The sequence below is a fragment of the Lutjanus erythropterus genome, chromosome 21 (assembly GCF_056507025.1).
Source record: "Lutjanus erythropterus isolate fLutEry1 chromosome 21, fLutEry1.hap2, whole genome shotgun sequence".
NCBI lineage: Eukaryota > Metazoa > Chordata > Actinopteri > Lutjaniformes > Lutjanidae > Lutjanus > Lutjanus erythropterus.
Window position 1 is genome coordinate 16,263,293 of NC_139337.1, and position 20,322 is coordinate 16,283,614.

At 40.4% G+C, this 20,322-nt stretch overlaps 1 protein-coding gene across 2 annotated transcripts in view; it reads right to left on the minus strand.

Annotated features, from left to right (window-relative positions):
• The window catches only part of sema5a (sema domain, seven thrombospondin repeats (type 1 and type 1-like), transmembrane domain (TM) and short cytoplasmic domain, (semaphorin) 5A), a 173,942-nt gene extending 155,036 nt beyond the window's left edge, over nucleotides 1-18,906 (minus strand). Inside the window, exon 1 of one of the 2 annotated variants that reach the window (XR_014772698.1) lies at nucleotides 18,100-18,906. The gene's annotated coding sequence lies outside the window, so the exon portion shown is untranslated. The remainder of the gene's footprint in view (nucleotides 1-18,099) is intronic. The other variant, XM_084747092.1, reaches the window with a different exon arrangement.
• Between the last annotated feature and the right edge of the window lie 1,416 nt (nucleotides 18,907-20,322).

Consider the following 20,322-nt stretch of genomic DNA (forward strand, 5'->3'; position numbering starts at 1 on the left):
CACACACACAGACACAGACACACACACACACACACACACACACACACACGCAAGCAGCTGCATAATCCCTGCCAGAAAAATCAACAGATAAATCAATGAAATTAATCATCATTTGCAGCCCCAGTCTTTTGTAAACTGTACAGTAAAGTGTTTTTTTATGTTGTGTGATTGATGTATGAATCTATAAAACATTAAACAACCCCTTCATCCATAAAACAAAGCTGAAAGAATTTGGATATATCAGTGTAAATAAATGAAACAAGATGGGCAACTTAAAGAAGAATTTAATTGAATCTATACTCTGCTACAAGATCCCTCGGTGTAGTTCATTTGGTCTTTTTCTTAATTTATCTGCCTTGTCTGATTTTCTTTTCTTCTATACAGCATTTTACAACATTGTTGAGAAAAGTGTTACATGAAGTTTATAATTACTATTTACTTGCAGAAATGTATGCCCAAACAAAATAATAGAGAAAATTTCCTATTGGAGGAACAAATCAGCTTCATTGACACGCTGTTACTTGGATTTGACTACATTATTTTTCTGTGTTATTTTCATCTAACCAAATGACATGGAGATTTATTATCATTATCAAGATATATAATTTAATTATATGATGACAAATCCCCAACTAGTCATTATAATCATGCTTTTTTGTGCCTAGTGAGCCTTATTCATGTTTTTTTTCTTCTTAATGCATCCGAATCAAACAGAAATCCCTTTTACAACACTAACATGAATTGCAGCTTAGCAGCAACTTAGAAGTATTTACCAAACATCTGCTTATTTCTGTGATCACCCTAATATAATGCTGTAATCTCCACCATATTCCCAATTGAAAACAGTCTATATAATGTTTTTGCATTGATATATTAGCTTGAGATTTGAGCGCTTCTTATTTTCAGTCCTGCAGCATAACAGTGCAAAAAGTGTTCGAAATCCAGCAGTGCATTATCACACGTTTACTGACTGGTGTAGCTCAGAAGCGTGCAGTCGGTGGACACACTCAGAACAAATTTAAGTGTGTACGTGCGTGACGGTGCCGTATAACTGTGCTGCGATTTATGCTCCGGCTGAACACTCCAGCGAGTTCGTCTGGATGCCTGCATATATTATATCTGCCACCAATACTATGTCGAGCGAGCGTGTGTGAAAATGTGCATACGAACAAGTGTGTGAGTGATTTCTGTGTATTTCTCGTCTGCCAGTAAATTCTGGGAGGCTGTCTGAGAAGACTGAAACGTGCTGAAGTAACGGATTTCAGAGCCACACTGACCCACTCCTCAAAATGTGAAGAGCGAGGAGCAAAAGCCTGGAGAGGGTGAAGAGGCGAGAAAGTCGTTTAGGGTCACTTGAGGTAGATTACCGGAGAGCGGCCGGCAATAATGAGAGGAATAGAGGAACAAAGAATGAAGGAGATGCAGGGGAGGATGAAGAGTAGAGGTTGGACGAGATGAAATGAAGGGACGGCCTTGGACAGAGGGAAGAGGAGAGGGGTTTTAAAGAGGTTAAGCAGGAACAAAAGGAGCGGTGAGTGAGGAGGAGAGTGGAGAGGATTAATAGAAGATGAGTTTAGATGGAAAGAAAGAGTGAGTTTAGTGGCACTTCAGAGGAATCAAAGGGAGGGTTGGAAAAGTGTGGCTTTGCTATGGAGAGAGCTACCCTGGGATCTCCATGAATAACACACACCACATGCCATAAACTGCAATTCCTCACATCCCTCCAGTCCAGTGTGTGTAAGTCATGTGTCAGCCGAGCGGTCCCACAGAGGTAATTGAATCAGGACATGAAAACAACAGGGGAACAGATTCCGGGTGAGGTGGTCGGGCGCAGCTGGAAAAGCAACAGTCCCCCCTCGTTTTAAAGTAAAGGGAAAGGAAACAGCGGTATTCTGAGGATCTGGGAGTGTGGTGTCTAGAGAGCTGACTCCACATGGCCTTTTGCAGGAGCCACAGCACCAGGTGCAACACAGTGCAAGTCTGTTTAACATCCACTTCTATCCCAATTCCTCCTGTGTCTTTTCTTCTTTAGACCACCTCTTCCTCATATGTATGGAAGCACATATCTGCAAAAAGGTTAAAAAGTTTTTATATAGACTTTTTATTTACCATAGGGCCTTCCATACATATTTGTCTGTTTTCATCAACACACTGGGCTTTTTTCTGGCTTTGTTTTATGTAAACTGCGATCATGTCATCATCACGGTGTGAAATGATGACAAAATGGGCGACAAGGAGAGGCAGACTGAAATAAACCAGTTCACACTGAACAGCCTGGTCCGTTTTTTACGAACAGGCTTGAAAATGTTGCGGGGGAGGAAAGAGAGCGGGAGCTTAAAGTGCTCTGTTTGCCACACGTTTTTTTTTTATTCTTATTTATCCGGCCTCATCAAGCAAACTACTACTATTGTAAATGGGAAATTGCCTGTAAAAACTTCCCCTCTGCTACCTCATCTCTCAGACCGGAGGAAATCTGGAAGTGCGGGTTCATTGTGGCAGCAGCTTGTAAATAAACATAAACAACACTAGGTGTAAACGAGCCTAACAGGAGTAAGAAAAAAAAAAACAGCGGGTTAGTCGTCTCTGCAGCTGGCCCAGACTGTTAATGTCTGCACTTTTTCTATTAGACGGGACCCCCTGGCCGCCTCATACAATTATGTTATTCTTCTGGGGCTGTGAGTGTGGGTGTCTGTGTTGTGAGACTGTGTCTGGAGGTGATAAAACAGCAGAAAGCACATAAATAATGACTTAATGATCCCCTCCACCCTTTACTATAATGATGACGATGGAGTTTTCCGAGCCGGGATGCCGGCGGGGGGGCAGGCGGGGTAATCCACATGTGGCCTCCAGGTGTGCTCAACGCCATATCTGTTACTTCTCAACCTCCCAACTCGCAAAGGCCACTTTTACTTTGTCCATCTGTTATTATCCTGACATCACTGTACATCCATCAACAACACTATTCTAACCTGCACTGTAAAAACAAATCATACAGGAATTTAGTTGAATCAATTCACCTTTTTGCATTAATCTTTAAATTTCTAGCATTTATCTTCAAAACACTTCAGAACTTTCAGTCTTTTGACTTGGAACTTATTAAAGTTTCTGAAGAGATATGATCAGCATATCAGAGACTTCCAACCATGCACTGTTTAAGACTTAAAACTAAAAACCTAAAAGTGTATTTTACTAGAAGACTTTATTTGTTAGAAAATTACCTTAATTTGTCTTTTCAAATTTAGTCAACTTAAAATTTTAAGGCAGTCAGACACTACATTTTTTAAGTTAAACAGTTTTTTTTTTTTTTTACAGTGTGTGTGAGCATTCATCTTGTTGCAGTTGCAGAAATAAGCTTTCTGTTCTCAAGAGAATGATACAGCTGGACGATCTGCATTAATCAACCCGTCAAGTTGCATTCTTCAGCACACTGGGAGGGTATGAAAGTGGTAAAAGTGTGTGTGTGTGTGTGTGTCTGGAGAAAAATGAGAAACAGGTCATTTTGAGTGACAGTATGTGTGGGACCAGACGCAGAATCAGACAAGCAGCTAAATTATAGTCAAGCCAGTGAGGCATAAATAACAGTGTGATTTGCGTAATTGTTTCTTAGGTAGGATGTTCTGCTACCGGTGCTTTTACAACAATAGCAGTAAACCATGTGACTGTACACTGCAATTAACATCCCTTACCTCCTTCACGCTAATCATGCTCTGCGGCTAAATATGGATGCAGATGATTTGTGCTGCTTATATTTTTACCTTTTCTGCTAAAGGTATTTTTAATAGTTCTGCCAGCTTATGAAGCACATCACACTGACTCAGTCTAAATGTCATTGATTCACACATGTGAGAGAGGAAAGAGGATAACTATGAAGCACTAAAGGGTGAGAATCAACGATGAAATGAAATGACCTGCCAATTACTATAATTGCTTCAGCTGAAAAGACGGATGAACCCTGGATGACTAATCGAGATACTAAATACAACCTCTTTGCATCTTGTGCCTCACTTAGTGCCAAGAGTGGAGTTGGACAAGGCCTATATAGTCTAAATAGGGTGATGTGATACCAAGTCAAAATAATGATAGAAAAGTCAAGTAAAATTTCCGAAATATAAAGTAAAAATTATACAATAAAAAGTCTCAATTATACATAAAAAGTCAATTGATATATTATGGACTTATTTATTTCACCAGCTTCTGAATCGCAGATAGTTAGACTGAAGTGTCTGAAGTCTGTCATCAGTTCACACGTATGCAAGAGCAAAAAGGGCCGATAAAGAAGCACTAAAGGGTGAGAATCAAAAATGAAATCAAGTGACTGTAACCTGCCAATTACTATAATTGCTGCAGCTCAAAAAAACTGATGAACCCTGCATATCTGAGAGGGTGAGAAATCACACGTGCTCATATGCAATTACTACAAACTCACTATAAGACCAGGCAGAGGAGAAACATATATTTGGAGTGACAAAGTGTTAATTATGATATACGAGGCTGCGAGGGGGGGGGGGGGGGGGAAGGGAGGCGGTGTGGGTGTGGAGCTCTGCTGATGACAATGACATGTTATAGTGGGTCTCATTGTGCGCACAGAGACTTGCCATTGCCTGCGGGTGTTTGGCCTGAATCGGACGCAGGGAGCAGAAACCGCTGTTGTGTTTCGTGCCTATTAAAACACAACACTGGCCATAAAACTGAACATGAGGGGTTGTAAGTGTCCTTGAGTAAGTTACTGCATCCCTCGCAGATCCAGCTCACCCCACACTCTGACCTTCCCCTATCAGAGGGAGGGCGGACGAGAAGATTATTTCCCTCTAGGGACGAATTAAGTATCGTATTAATAGTATGGTTTTCAGCGCAGAGTGAGAAGGTGTGTGGGAGCTGTATTGGCGCTGAGGAATAGGAGAAAAAAACATCTGCTTTTTCTTGAAAAACAATTCAGCCCACTGTAAAAATCATACAGAAATTTAATGAAATAAACTAATCTTGTCTCATTAACTTAATGAAAATATACAAGTTCAATTAACCAGTCAAGTTCATTTAAGTTCACTAGTGAACTGACCAGGGGAGATTTACAGAGTGAAACAAAGTCAACTAAATAAGATTTATACAGGGGAAATAAAACAAAAGGAGTTTGCTGATGGTGTTTAAACATTTTAGTTTAGAGACTTTTATTTTGAAATTTTATTTTGAAAGTATGTGGTTGTTTCTGCTTCCTGATGCTCCACTTCCTGTTATGTATCTGCTTTGTCGAAATGCAGTGGTCACAGACGATGTGCTGCTGTTGACTCTCTCTCCATTTCATGATGAATTGTCTTGTTAATTTTAAGTGTATTTATTGTACCGCTTTGTTTCAGTAATTTGCTAATCTAATTTTTACTGTCCTTAAATGCTTTTAGTGAATGTTGCTATCAGAAACAAGTCACATTTATTCAGATAAGAGCAGAAGACTGGAGCCATGTAACAGTCAAGCCCCTCCCACCACCTCGCAGTTGGTTCAGTTTATTATCTTAAGCTTATTGGACATGTTTTCCCAAGTAGAACTGATTTAATATCGACTTTATTTGACTAGAAAAGTTTATTTGTTATGAATCATTACAAAATTACCTCAACTTGTCTTTTTAAATTCAGTCAACTTAAAATTTTAAGGCGGCCTAGACAAAACAAATATATTTTTATAGTGTGCTTTATAGATCTCCAGCTACAAATTTCCAGTTTTGAAACACCAGCAGAGGCATTAAAACAAAGAAAAAGCTCAACCATCTTTACTCGCACAATTACCTCCTGAGTTTCAGCAGCTTGATGGTCTCTGGCAACAGTTTCCTCATTGCATTGTGCGATATAACTCCTTTTTGTGTGCTCTTCTAAAGTCAATAAAAAGACGTCGACCCTGCAGGAAAGAATCCCCTTTTGCCCTTAACTGCTGCAGAGAAGGGAGTACTTTTCTACCCAGAGAGCCTTTGGGGAACAGCATGGAGCACAAAATAGATCAGGATGCTACGGGGCCCGTGTTTCAGAAGGGCAGAGGTCTATTTTTAATGACAACAAGAGCACTGCAACAAAGTGTTGTGGTAGGGCAAGTCCAGAGGAAATTTATCCTCTGCGTAGGAGTTCCTCCCTCGCTGTGCCTGTCTTAAAGAGTTCTGCAACAGCTTAAGTGAAAAACAGCTGCGAAGGTTTCCTGCAACAAAATCCATTTTTATCCTTCATTTATAATGATTTGACTGGGCTGATCTCGGCTTATCCTCATTAACAAAATTGTCTTTTCTCTTTTTAGTCTCCTGCTGCTGAGCACTGCCAGAGTGAGTGTTTTCATGCAAATGTGCACCTTTGTTGCACACCTACGGGTAGCTCTCTTTGAAAGGGCAGCGGTGAAGACGGGGTCAGGGTTGGGGGTCGGGCCTGGTCAAGACGAGGTCGACTACTGGGGTCTCTGAGAAAGTGAAACAGGAGCCTTTCCTCTCAGTCACCCTGCTGACCCTCCAGAGGAACTGACACATGCACCTGAGAACAGAGCTGCGTGTGAAACAAACACCGCAACTATTAATATTCCTCATATTTGTTTCACACAGGAATCGTTTTGTTATTGTGCCGGTTTGCTTATTCCTGGGGATTTATTTTTTGATATCATCTTTCCATCAATGTGACCACCTCTTTTCTCTGCACTGTAAAAAACAAAGTATTTGATTTAACTTTAAAAACTTTGTGCCTGGGATGCCTTAAAATTTTAAGTTGGCTGGGACCGGGGGACCACAGACTGTACATTATTTTATATAATGTCTATGATTCCAACTCCAACTCACTATTTGGACTGCAGTACTCATTTCTGAATGCTAGGGTCTTACATTTACTCTTTTAATTAACTTCAATGAATAAAACGTGTATATTAATGTTAAATTAATGAGAAAAGATGAGTTGATTCCACTAAATTCCTGTGCAATTGTTTTTATAGCACAAGAATCTCTGTCAACATTATATGACGCTGCTGGGATGTGTGTTTTTAGGCACTTTAAGGTGTTTATTTTTTGTACTTGAGTCTTCTCTCTTTTGTACGCTCGACAGAGGAAAGAAAAAAACCCATCTCATCCTAGAGAATATTTAAACAATCCACTTCAGTCCCAACAGGGGCAGAAGAAGCAGAGGCAGAGAGTCAGCACAACTCTTGAACGTAACTCACTTCTCGGGGGAATTCAGTAACACAATAGAGCTGGAGTAGGAGAATAGAAACATTCTCTTGTTTCATGAAGAGCATAATCAGACCACTGTATTAGCCAACCAACACTGTGTATAGAGAAAAGGACACTCCCGGCAATGCCTCTAGAATTACTCCTCTGTCTTTTACAGCACCTGATATCCTTATCACTGAAGCCCAGTACCTGGCTAGACTTTTAATAGATTTAATGTCCCATAACAAAAATATCCCTGGAGACCAAACTCTTACGATTCAACTCCAAATGGCCACTTCCTCTCGTGCAAAGAGCTCAAAAAGAAAATCAAAGTCAATCCAGCTTAGTGCTCTAAGTGTGCAATCAACAAAATAAGGTGTTTGTGGTGGGCAGACAGCCAGTTTTTTCTAACTGAGGGCTCATTCTTGCTGATGGTTTATTCAAGGAAGAATGAAATGTTATTCAGAAGGAATAATAAGTGGTTTGTTATTCACTGCTGGTGGTTTAGATCAGACCACACATCCTCTGTGTGGTTTCACCTTCAGAACTGAGGCGGCTTTGTGTCGACGCTGGCTGGGCTAGACTACACATTCACATTCAGGCCCGACACAGACGAGTAAAGGACATGACTCATGAGACGCTCATGTCTGGAGTGTGTGTGTGTGTGTGTGTGTGTGGCGTTCGCAGGCACGGTTTTGGAAAACAATACAGTAGGTGTGTGTGAAGGAGAACTCCATCAAGACCACGCGACTGTGTTTTCCTACTCGTTTTTCACTTTGCCTCGATTTCAAGGGCGGTGGTTTGGTTTGAGGCACACAACGAAGTCAGAGGTCCTTCAATTACAGTAAATTGCTGCATTATTAAGGTGGTAACCCTACTTAAAATCACATTTTCCTTCCTTAATACTTAATAATTTCTGATAAATGAAGTATTTCCTCCTTTGCTCTTTTTGCCAGATGTTCAATCCTAGCATGTTTTAAGGAGAATATTAACTGTGAATGCCCTTTTGCACAAAAACATGCAGTAGAGGCGGACGTGCTTTTTTCCACCCTGTGTAGCGCCTGCAGGCTTCCTCTCAACAACCTCCTCCATTAAGGTGGGCGATGCAGTGGTGGAAGAAGCTCTGCATCCAAATCCTACTTGTGTAAAAGTACAGATGTATTATCAGGAAAATATACTATGAGTAAAAGTCACATATTTGTATTACATTATTATAGATTATTAGATAGTTACCACTGATACAACAAAGAGTAAGTCGTATTTTGCTGTTGTAGTTGGTCAATAGGCAGCTAGTTTTATATAGTATGGTGTTTTAGTCATGATGAGTTGATTAATGGGGTAGAATGGAGCAAAAATGGTTCTGTGATGCAAATTAGTATTCATTTTTTTCTTACTATTCTCTAATCTTTGCCTTTGTGAATGGATAATTCCACCACTTTGTGCCTCCACCAATTATTTAAATGAAATGAAACGAGTTTAGAGGGAAGTTTAGTGGGCTCTTTGGTTAAATGAGTCCCACTGCTTTTCAGTAAGAGGCCACAAGACAAAGCAATTGGGAACCACTGCATTAATCCTTAATATTCCATCATATTTGTGGAGCTCATTATATGCATTTTTCAAATGTAAAACCTGAAACACGTCCACAGCAACCAGCTGTCAAATAAATGTGGTGGAGTATCAGGCGTAAATGCAGGTGAACGCTGTTTCCATCCAGCAGCAGGTCGGAAAACCATGATACCAGTGCAGGAAAAGAGGTCGCAAGATATTAAAATGTATCAGTTGAAGCTGAAATATTTGTGTAGTGTATTAATGTAAGGTGGGTTACATTAAACGTGGAGTGATCATGAAAGTGTTACAGAGTCATGGGAGCAATGAGAGGACTGAGGAAACAGCTGATCAGTCATGTGATTTAAATGTTCACTATGTCAGGAGTTATTTGTGTTTTTTCATACCCCATTCTCTTCTGAAAAAGACAAAGACCACATCAAGAAAACTTTAAGTCGCAAAGTTTTTGCCATTTCTATCAACCTTTAAGAATGCGATACTTCAAAATGTGAATAAAAATATGTTGATGTAAGCACAGCTTGAGACGAGAAGCCCGGGGCAAAACAGTGCGAGGTAGTAACAGAAAGTGACTCAGATGAGCATCAACATTTTTGGACTTTAATGTGTTGACAAAGAGGACTCTGCTTGGAGAGAGATTTTAGCGAGTAAACTAAAAAAATGAAAACGTAAAAATATTTTTTGAAGTGAAATCTTAAGATATGTCCCCTTCATCCCCATGTGAAAAGCCTTTGCTTCATTCGTCTCTTCCTTCATCTTGTTTTCCTCTTCTCTGTCAACTCTCCTCTCCTGTCTTTCTCTCTTGCTGCCTACTTTTCTCTTTCTTGTCTTGTCCCATCCTGCCTGTCTCTCTGTCCGTCCCTCTCTAAGGACCTGCAACACTGACAGATGAATCCAGCAGACAGATGCATCCGGGGGACCGACTAGACTAGACCGCTGCCTCTTGAGAGAAACTTCTCCTTGTATGTATTTAACAATTTCCCTCCAACCCTGCCCGGCCCGCCTGTCTGCTCGTCAATCCTCGTATCACCCCTTCTATCTCTACATAATTCCCCTTTCTTTTTCTTTTGCCCTTTTCTTTTTCCCCTCAAAAAGCCGGCGCCTCCCCTCTTTGTCTGGGAAACTTAAGTTCTTATCTTTTCACCTCTATCTGCGCCGTCCAATCTCCCTTTTCTCTCTTTATATCTCTCCTCTAATCTCCCTCTGTATCTCTCTTCCGCTCCCATTTTTCCTGCGTGGCCGAACTACAAGTAGTACGCTGCTTTATCTTTTAGATGTTATCTCAAACTTTCATATAAGGTCGGATAAAAAGAATATAGCACGCTCTGTAATTTCTCATTCATGTGCTGAGGGAAGCATCCTCTGCACAACAATTTTTTTCTTCTTCGAGGATATTGCTCTGATTAGCCCTTCGTAATGATTTCAAAGTAGAGATAAATGTTTTCATTTGCTGAAGATTAAAGGATTTTCTGTATTTATATCCTCTTAGTGATCAAATTACAGCTTCTCTGGCTGTTTGCAGCGGTGCGATAGAAGAAGATCGGATAGTTCTAAACACATCACATCAAAACAGCTTCTTATCGTATAATGATATGCTCTATAAAGATAAGACGCCATTGAACGTCCCATGAGGGGTAAAAAACTCAAACTAGCAAACGCGTCAGCTGGATCATAACCTCCTGCTGATGTGAAAAACATATGGCAAACAGAACATGACATGCCACACAAACAACCACAAGCACAAAGCAAATACTCATGCACCTGCTTTACTGTAAAAATATACATTTTTTTTCAATTTTAAAAACTTAGTGTAGGTTGACATAATTTTAAGTTGACTGAATTTAAAAAGACAAGTTGAGGTAATTTTGTAATGATACAAAACCAATACTCTTTCTAGTCAAATAAACTTAATAATTCTTTTGTACGTGAGAAGATATTAAGTTGAACCAACAAGGAACCTTCATTATGGTTCACAGTAAGTGACTAGGGCTGTGACGATGACCACATTACCGTCATCACTGCAAATTTTATTTTGAAGGGTCAATCTCATGCTGAGATCAGTAAACTGATCTGTTAATATACCTGAGGCTCAGCGCTGTCACACACAAGTCACGCAACCTGCAATTGGTTGAGAAGTAAGGACGACAGCCTCTGATTATTGAGAGACTTGATCTCTGGCGTCTTGGGATTGCCAGAATCCGGCTAACTACAACTGTTTAGAAGAAGTTTCTACAGAGGACATTCAATGTTGGATCTCCAAAAAGACTCTGAAGGTTGGATTACAAAGCTTATGAAAGGGAGATAATAGCACCAAAGCCCACGTTATAAATCTACAACACTAGCATTAGCATTGGCTAAGCATTAGTGTTTCCTCCACAACTTACTTCAGGGGTAAACCTGCCACGTTTCCAGCAGTTGGGAAACAACAGACCAGACTTTTCTCAGTGTTGAAAAGCTGCAGTGTTTATTAACTGACTCACTGTAACCTGCGCTGTACATTTACTGCCAGACTGACAACTTCTCAGAGGAGTTTTAACGATTTCAAGTTAGAGGAAGCCACTTTTATAAATTCTTTAGTGTTCTGAAAATAATGTAATAGAAATTATTTAAAATAGATAGACTGAATAGACATTTAAGTTAAATTAACTTGAATAAATAAAACAGCCATATAAAGTTAAGGTAATGAGAAAAGATCACTTGATTCCATTAACTTCCTGTATGACTTTTTTTTTACAGTGTAAAAGGTGCATGTTGCTAATTTAGCTGTGACTATACATAGTGACTAGTGTCACAGTCTCACAGGAGGCAGTCCAGTTTTACTCTCACCTCAGAGGTACAAGCTGCAGCCTGAAAGAAGAAGAAGAAGCTCCTATAAAAGAGAAATATACGAGCTGAGCGCCGCTATCAAATGATCCTCTCATTCATGCTTCAAAGTCATTCATCTTCCAGAGAAATACAGCTGGGTGACGGCCCAGAGAGAGGAAAAAAAAGAGTGTGTCTGTCTGTGTATGTGTTTGGTGACAACTCATGACTCATTTCACCCTTCAAATGGCCCTGTGGCGCTCAATCAGTCAATAAACAAAGACCAGCAAAGCCTCTTCGCGCTTTCTTCCCCGATCTCTTATTTTCTTTTCACCCTCTTTTCCCCCTGACTCATTACACCTCGTCACACGCTCCCCGCCGTCTTACTCTCCTCCTCCAACGCTCAGCCGCTCTCGCTCTCTCTGGCGCCGATACAAGTGCGAAAGTTAAAGTACAACAAACTCCAAACTTAAATGAGTTTACAATAATCGCTTCTCCTGTTGTCACAGAAGTTTGGATCCATCTCTGTTTAACCTTTCAAACATCCTCTTGGCTTGATCCCCAGAGAAAAAGAGGCTTTGGGGATTATTTAATCGTGACCCAAATAGAGTCTCCCTCTTTCTTTCCTGTACTGGCATGGTGGTTAAAAAACACATTCCTCTGCTATTTGAGTGGGGTTTTGAGGTTGTAGCGGAGAGAGGGACAGAGCTAATGTGGTGTAACAGTGCTGGCGAGTGAAGGCTGCTTCGGTGGTGCTAATTCCCTTTGACGTGTGGACATGAAACTGGATGTTTTACTCAAACCACAGACACTCGCTCTTGGATCCGAGCAGCAGACATAATAGCACATCCAGGATCACATATCGGCTGCCTGTGCCTCTCTGAACTCAAATTATTTCCTACACCTGCCCCTGTGCTGGTTCTGCTGTTTAGCATGCAGTGTGAAATTATCACAGCCTCCCCTGCCTATTTAACACGGATCTGTCCCACCGGAGAAATACTGTGTTTGTCACTGTAAAAAAATCATACGGGAGTTTAGTGGAATCAATTAAACTTTCTCAAGTTAATGAAACTGTTTATTTGCAGAACACTTCCAAACTTATGAGCAAGAGTTCTTCCAACTTGAAGTCTTCTGACTTGAAACGATGAGTTGAATGAATGCACTGTACGGAGTTCAATCAATTCATTAAATTAAGTTCATTCAAACATGAACGGCATATTAGCCGACTTCCCAGCATGTGTTGTTCGAGAGTTAAAACTCTCCTGAGATCCTTCTTTTTTGTAGTTTGAAGAACTGCACTGTACAAAAAAATGGGAATTTAGTGGAAACAACTAATCTTTTCTGATTAACTTAAAAATATAGTCATATTTATTCAAGTTAATTAAGCTACAAAATTTCAGAACACTTCAGAACTCACACATTAATTCATCTAACCGTCTTTTGACTTATGTATTGAATAACGTTCAATCAACTCATTTAATTAAGTTAATGAAGATACATAACCAGCATATTAACAGACTATCCTGCATGCATTGTTTTAGATTAAATGAGACTAAAACAATGCAATAAAATTACTTTGTAATGTTTGTCTAGGTGATGAACAGTTGTTGGTTCAACTCAATATCTTAAGCTTACTGAACATGTTTTCTCAAGCACAACTAAATTAATATCAAGTTTGGATGATTTATTTGTTTTGAATCATTACAAAATAACCTCAACTTGTCTTCAAATTCAGTCAACTTAATATTTTAAAGCAGCCCAGACACTAACTTTTTTTTAAGTTAAAACAATTTATTTTTTTTATTTTTTAGTGTTTCTACACAAGCTCACATCCACTTTTTATCATTTTACTTCCAGCTCTTTGCACACAAATCTTTTGCATGTCTGTGTTGTGATTCCAGCTGTGTAGCATTATAGTGAAAATTTCCTGGCACAAAACAAAGTCAGTGTGACTGTTTTGAAATGACTGTAGCGTGACAGTTTTTTAACGCGACAAAACTTTCGGAGCTGACCTTGACTGAGAGAGATGTAACTCCTCTCTCTGTATGGCAGCAACGTAGCTGACTTTTGAGAGAATAAACAACAGATGCTATGGGGTGGCATTGTGCATCCCACTTGATAGCTTCCTTGTGATCTCTATGGCAACCATCTGACTCTTTGGCCTTTAAAGAACACAAGTGGCTCGGATGATAAACTTTCATTTTGCAGACGTTTTCTTTTCCTTTGTGACAGACGTGGCTCTAAAAATACTCTGCTGGAAACCTTGGAATAGCCATAGCAACATCGCAACATCTCACGAAATAACCAAGGACAGGAGAGAAGAAAGAAATGTTTGCTTGCACCGTGGCGACTTTCTTTGTTATATAGAGACCAGTCAGAAATGAATCTGAGTGTCGCTGCTGCTGGAAATAAGCTCTAAAAATGAGCATAAACATTTTGAATCAGCGTCTTTCACTGGAGTTACTGTACTGCAGCAGTCTTACAATGAGAAGTGGCAGGAGGAGCAAGGGAAGGATGAGATAATGGCAAAGTGGTTGTGATGTATAAATAGTCTGTGGTAGTGAAAGGACAAAGCACAGTGGGGAAGAACAGCAAACCACTTCAACTATTGTTTGAGCTCCAAATTTACTTGCATACGAGCAATAAATCATCCGCTGACGAGAGTTTGCAAAATCGGGGGCTTCCATGCAATTCACAGCCAATAAAGCCGGATCCTTTGTGAGGCTGTGTGCGCAGGGACAAACTATCTTGGCGCACCATCTTGCTGTTGTCAGATAAATAAGTAACCAAAGGGCCTTAAAAGAGCACCGAGGGGCCGGAGGGTAATGGCTGTTTAGTTTACACGTGCATGATAATGCCTTTCACTTTCACTCCCAACAGGGCTCGACCCCCGGGGGGACGCCGAATCACAAAGGTCGGCGACAATGGGCTTGTCATTCACTGGGTTTCCGTGGCGACCACACAGCCCGCCGAGGCCACCGGGGTCATTTTCATCATGGAATTCTCCTGGTTGGGACTAATTGCCATGTTTGTGCTGGTGTTCTGTGTCAGTGCTCGGGCAAATTCCCAACACAGAGCAAATATCAATCATGCTAATCATACGCTGCTCTTCACGAGGCACTGGAATGTGTGGCTGGTTTCCATACTATGTGTCTCTGCTGCTCATCCCATCTGTTATGACTCTGCGAGGCAGGAGTGCGAGTGTTAGTGCCGTTTAGGGCTGCAGCTATTTCCACTATCGACTGATCTGCCAATTGTTTTCTCAATTAAGCAATTAGGTCTGTAAAGGGTCGGAAAATGCACATCAGGTTGTAGTGCTGGACAATATATTAACATCATCTTAGATCTGGGATATCGTTCTATGGTGTCCGTCCTACTTTTAAAGCCTGCAATACAGAAAAGTGATGTAATTTTCTGAACTTACCAGACTGGTCTATTATTTGCCTTCATCCACTTAGTCATTATATCCACATTATGTATGATTATTTATCATTGTGTTAATATTTTGAGAAAGCAAAATTTGTCATCCGTATAATATTGTTGCAGTTATCAAAAATATCAATATTAAGGCATTTATTCAGAAATATCAGAATATTTGATTTTGTATACATTGCCCAGACCTGTCACACAAAAGTATTCTTTTTTCTTTTCTTTTTTTTTTTTTTGTTTTATCCGATCAACAGTCCAAAATCAAAATATGATTTAATTTACCAGTACGAAGATCACGAAAACCAGCAAATATTTACATCTGAGAAGTTAGAACAAGCAAATTCTTGCCCTTCTAGCTTGAAATTACTTAACAATTAGCTATCAAACTAGGAGCCAAATAATTTTTTCGATTAATCAATAATGGTGGAGTAAGTGATTCTGGTCAAAGATAGGTGATTGCTGAGTCTCCTCTCCAGATGAAATACAGAAGCTTTGGTTTGGACGTTTGGACTAGAGGAGTGATAGAGAAACACTGCAGGGAGAAACAAAACAACAGTAGAATTGCAATGATTGATTTCAACAGAAAATTGAACTGCAACTATTTTCATGACCGATTAAGTTATTTTTTAAGGTAAAAAAGTAAAAAAGTGTTTAGCTCTCTGGTGTGAGGATTTGCTGCTTTTCTCTGTTTTGAGTGTTTGTAAATTGAATATCTTTAGTTGTTGGATTGTTAGTCAGGCAAAACAATACATCTTCGCTTTTTTGGAAACACTGATATGGACATTTGTCACCACTTTGTAGACTAAACTATTAATGGTGGACTAAGCGATTCTGGAGAAAGATAGTTGATTGTTGAGTCTCATCCCCACGTAGTTAAATACTGACACTTTGGGTTGGATTAACTGTTGAGTCACGTTGTTTTGTTCAGTGTGTCAGCGTGGATGCACAACCCAAAGTGAAACCCAAACTACCTGAAAATGAGACTCAATAATCAACTATATTTCTCCAGAATCGCTCACTCCACCTCTAAAAGTTTAGTCTACAAAGTAGCGACAAATGTCCATATCAGTGTGTCCGAGAGCACAAGGTGATGTCTTCAAATGTCTTGCTTTGTATGACCAACAGTGCAGAAACTGAAGATATTCTTTTTAAAATCATTTCAAACAGAGAAAAGCAGAAACTCCTTAAATTGGATAAGGTGCAAACAGACAATGTTTTGTTTTTTAGCTTAAAGACATGACTTAATCAATTATCAAAACAGCTGCAGACTAATTTTCTGTCTAAATCAATCGCTGATGTTGTTTTTTCCCCCTGCACTGTTTCTCCAGCACTTTAGCTGCAATATAAACTGGCAACTTTAGCCAAAAGGCATTATGTCACATGATTTCTTGATTCAGCACTTTCACATCTTCATCTCTCTCACATCATCTTTCTCTCCCTCATTTTGTATTTCTTTTCCTCTTCCCTCCTCTCTTTTCCTGAGGGGATTTTTAGCATCCGACATCTCATAAAGGCCTGGACACTGTGAGTCCAAAGTAATTCTACCATCTGGATGAGGGTCCTCTTTTTTTTTCTGTTGGTAAGCACAGTGTGACAGGACGGATGAGCCACAGCATCCTCGTGGGACTGAGGCCATAAGATCAGAGGAGGCTGACTGTGTTTATCAGAACTGCTGCTTTCAAGTCCTGAAAGCTAGCTCGACCAAAACAACCACAGAGCCATATGAATACCAATGCAGTGGAAAAGAGTGCTTTATACTCTGGACACAACATTTCAGTTACAATTTGCATGTTTTCTAAAAAAAGGTGCCAGCCTCAGGCTTGAAAAAACACCAGTGAATAAGTGACTTAGTGAACAATTATGTCCGGTTAATCGTTCACTAATCAGCATGATCAGGGGAGGAGATTAGCATTCACCTGAACCTGCTGCAGGCCGGCAGGAGCCAAGGACAGAGCCGTGGGCTAACTGAGGAGCTGCAGCACCTGAGCCACATATATTACTACTTTCGTAACACCACGAGCATTTACCATTGAATATTTAACTTGAATATCCTTTCGCTGACAAAATACAATGTTGGATCCTGTGCTTAGTTTAATTTGCAGTAAGAAAAAAAGGTGAATGAAGCTCTTATTCTACTTGAAAAATAACTTTTTTTTTTTTGATAGTTTCAGGTTGAGACCTTCAAGGACTCAGCAGCACTGGCTCTGTCATTGTGTGTGAATCCTGAAGTTTGAGGTTCATGGGTGGAAGGTCTGAACACCTCAACAAAGGGATATGCCACATAAAAGAAGCCCGGCACATCTAGTCTTTTTCATCCGATGCAAAGTACAAGTATTATACTGTACACAATCATCAGGTCTCAGAAAGGTCACACATTCTGCTCACCAAGTCTGCACATTCAAAAAATGTGACTTCAGTCACCAAAGCACCCAGAACATTTCCAGACTGAACTAAAGATAGCAGCAAACACACTTTGAAAGCAGAGAATTGATCCACAGCCACTAAATAAATAAAACACTGCTTTTATTATATTCAGAAGCAGGAACTAGCAGCAGTGTGAAAAGTTCCCAATTTGCATTTGGGCTTTCAAGGGACTGACATTTTCAGGCTGCTGCATAGTTTTTTTCTAGACTATTTTTTTAAAATAAATAAATATATTCAATGAATCTGTACACATGCGGTAGTGGATGCTGAAGACTTGCAAAACTCTAGGCTATGATGTCAGATCATAATCAATTGTCATAAGTTATTGAAAGAGAAAAGGAATTTGTAGTATAATATAGAGATTTGCTGAAAAGCTCAGAGGGAGCTGCTGGTGGCTGCACTCTGCCAGCACCACCAAGTGGTCGCACACCGCAAAGCAAAATGCAAAACTTCTAAAAACTGATTATTTACGTTATGGGATGTTGCATTTGTGCATGAGTGTATTATTCCTGTAAGACGCTGGCATATTCCCATTCTGCGACATATTTTGCTCATGTAAACTTGTGATATGACTGCAAAATATGGTGTATGAAATGCATGAAAGTCACGGAGAAAACAAACAGCTCGCGTTTAGAATCTGAGTGTGTGCACAGGACTGTGGCATATCCAAAGAATAAAAACCGCTGCACAAGAAACCATGGTAGAAAATGTTTCGTCTTACCAAGTGAGGTGCCCAACTCCCGTTCATCTAGCAGGGAGCGAAGCTGCGTGTCTTGTCCCGGTGAGAAGAAGAAGAGTGGTGGAGGGGAGAAACAGAAAAAAAAATAAAGATGAGCTGAAGATGATATATCCTCAGTTCTGCTGTGTCACTTCTCAGAAAATCGAGCTCGGTAAAACTCCTTCTGTCTCTGCACAGATTCCTCTCGTCCCTCCGGAGCCCCTGTGCTATTTCTGCCCCACAGAGAAGCGCTCTGTGCCGCCCGGTGGCTCCTCGACGCACGGTTTGTAATCGGACACCGCACTGTCGCGCTGCGCCACAGACAATGTGCCTCCGCTCTCGGGAGGTGGGGTGCCAAAAAAGCAACCGAAAAAAAAAAATACAAAAAACAAACAAACCCAAAACTGTCCTTAAACTCGAGCTTGCGCACAAGAAGCCGAATGTATGTGGTCGATGTGTCCAGTGCTGCTCTCAGTCACAGCTGCGCATCTCACGAACAAGCCGGGGTTTTGATGGCTGAGGAGTGCGCCCCCACTTTGCGCGTCCACTCCAGCAGCTAGGAGAGACGTGGCAGCGGCGCACAGCTGTCCTGCAGGTGGAGGAGAGGAATATAACCCACTGACCGCTGCAGCTACAAGTGGGAAGAGTATTTGGACAGTTTGAGCTATTTTGACGATCTTTGCCTCGACGCAATATGGTGCTCCAGCAGTTCATTTCTGCTGTGGTTTGTCCCTGCGATGCAGGTCAGAGGTCATCATCAGCCTCAGAAAACCACTCAACCAGTGAGCATTGCTTATTTGCAAGCGAATCTGCCAGTCTCAAGCTTCAACTCTCAATAGAGGCATGTAAAACTTTCATTTCAGTGTTTTTTTAGCTGCAAAATCCTCAGAACTGTGCTCTCTGTGACTGAGCTGCAAAGGATTCAGATTCAGTGCCAATTATGCAGAAGATGCTGACTTAAAGTGGGGCTTGAGCCCTTTCATGCACAGGTGTGGAAGTCACTAATTACTACTTCTCAAATTACTGTAATTAAAGGAGAAATGTGTATGACCACGATATGTCATGAGACATTTTTTTTTATTTACATTCTTTTCAAGAACATCTGTTTTGTTTCCCTGCATCACATTTATTAGAGTTAATTTTAATACTGAATGTTCACTGAATGAGCGTCTGTTCATGAGTTGCAAGAAATCATTCATCATTTTTAGAAGTAGTAGATGTTTATAACAGAGTTTTAAATCCTCAGTGTGTATTTTCAGAGCAGTGGGCTTTTTTTTCAGGATAATGGGCTTAACTTTACATTGACAGACAGCTGACAGTTCTAAACAGCTGACCAACTTACAGAGTAGGACTCGTCCTTGCTTGTCAGTGTCACGTTATAATGTTGCACTTGTTTTGCACTCCTGTAGCTTCGGTTCCTGCAGCCTGCCTGAGCTTCAGCTCTGAGGAGGAGGGGGCGAGGGGTAAACAACTCACTTTAGCCATAGATCCTTAATTAAACAGGGAGTCAAATGATTAAATATGGTTTGGCTCCAGCTCACCATTTGGACTGCAGTACTTATTTGTTGACGTTAGGGTCCCACACATTGCTCCTTTAAATCATTCGTTGGGGACTTTACTTTATTTTTTCATGTTTGACTTGTACTTAAGTATGCATTACACTCTACTTTGTTACTTTTAAAATCATAAATGAGTAGAGAGAACAATTTGAATTAATATTCAAACATTTCACCTGCGTTTTTGCGGCCAATCAGGCTATCTGACCAACACCAGTACATTTGTAGTTGAGTAATATTTCAGTAATGTAACAGTACTTGTACAGATTTTCAGCACTCTTTCTGTCACTGGTTGTGCATATTTGTAATCAAATGGATCCAGCTGTCAGAAAGAGAAAATAAGCAGAAAAGAAAGGTTCATTCCTCCATTCAGCTGTATTCTGAACAACAAATTGATCTTTTTAGAAAGTAAATATGTCATGTTTTGAGTGTGTGTGTGTGTGTGTGTGTGTGTGCGTGTGCGTGTGCGTGTGTGCGTGTGTGTGTGTGTATGAAGATAGAGAGTGACAGCTCGGTGTCTCCGTGCCTTTGTGTGTTTTAATAGTGACATCCCCAGTTCAATTACCTATTTATCCCCTGGTGAATGAACGCAGCCTCTATCGAGCTCCAACAGCCCAAATAGTGTCGTACACAGCTTTAGGGCCACGACAGCAAGTGTGTGTGTCTGTCT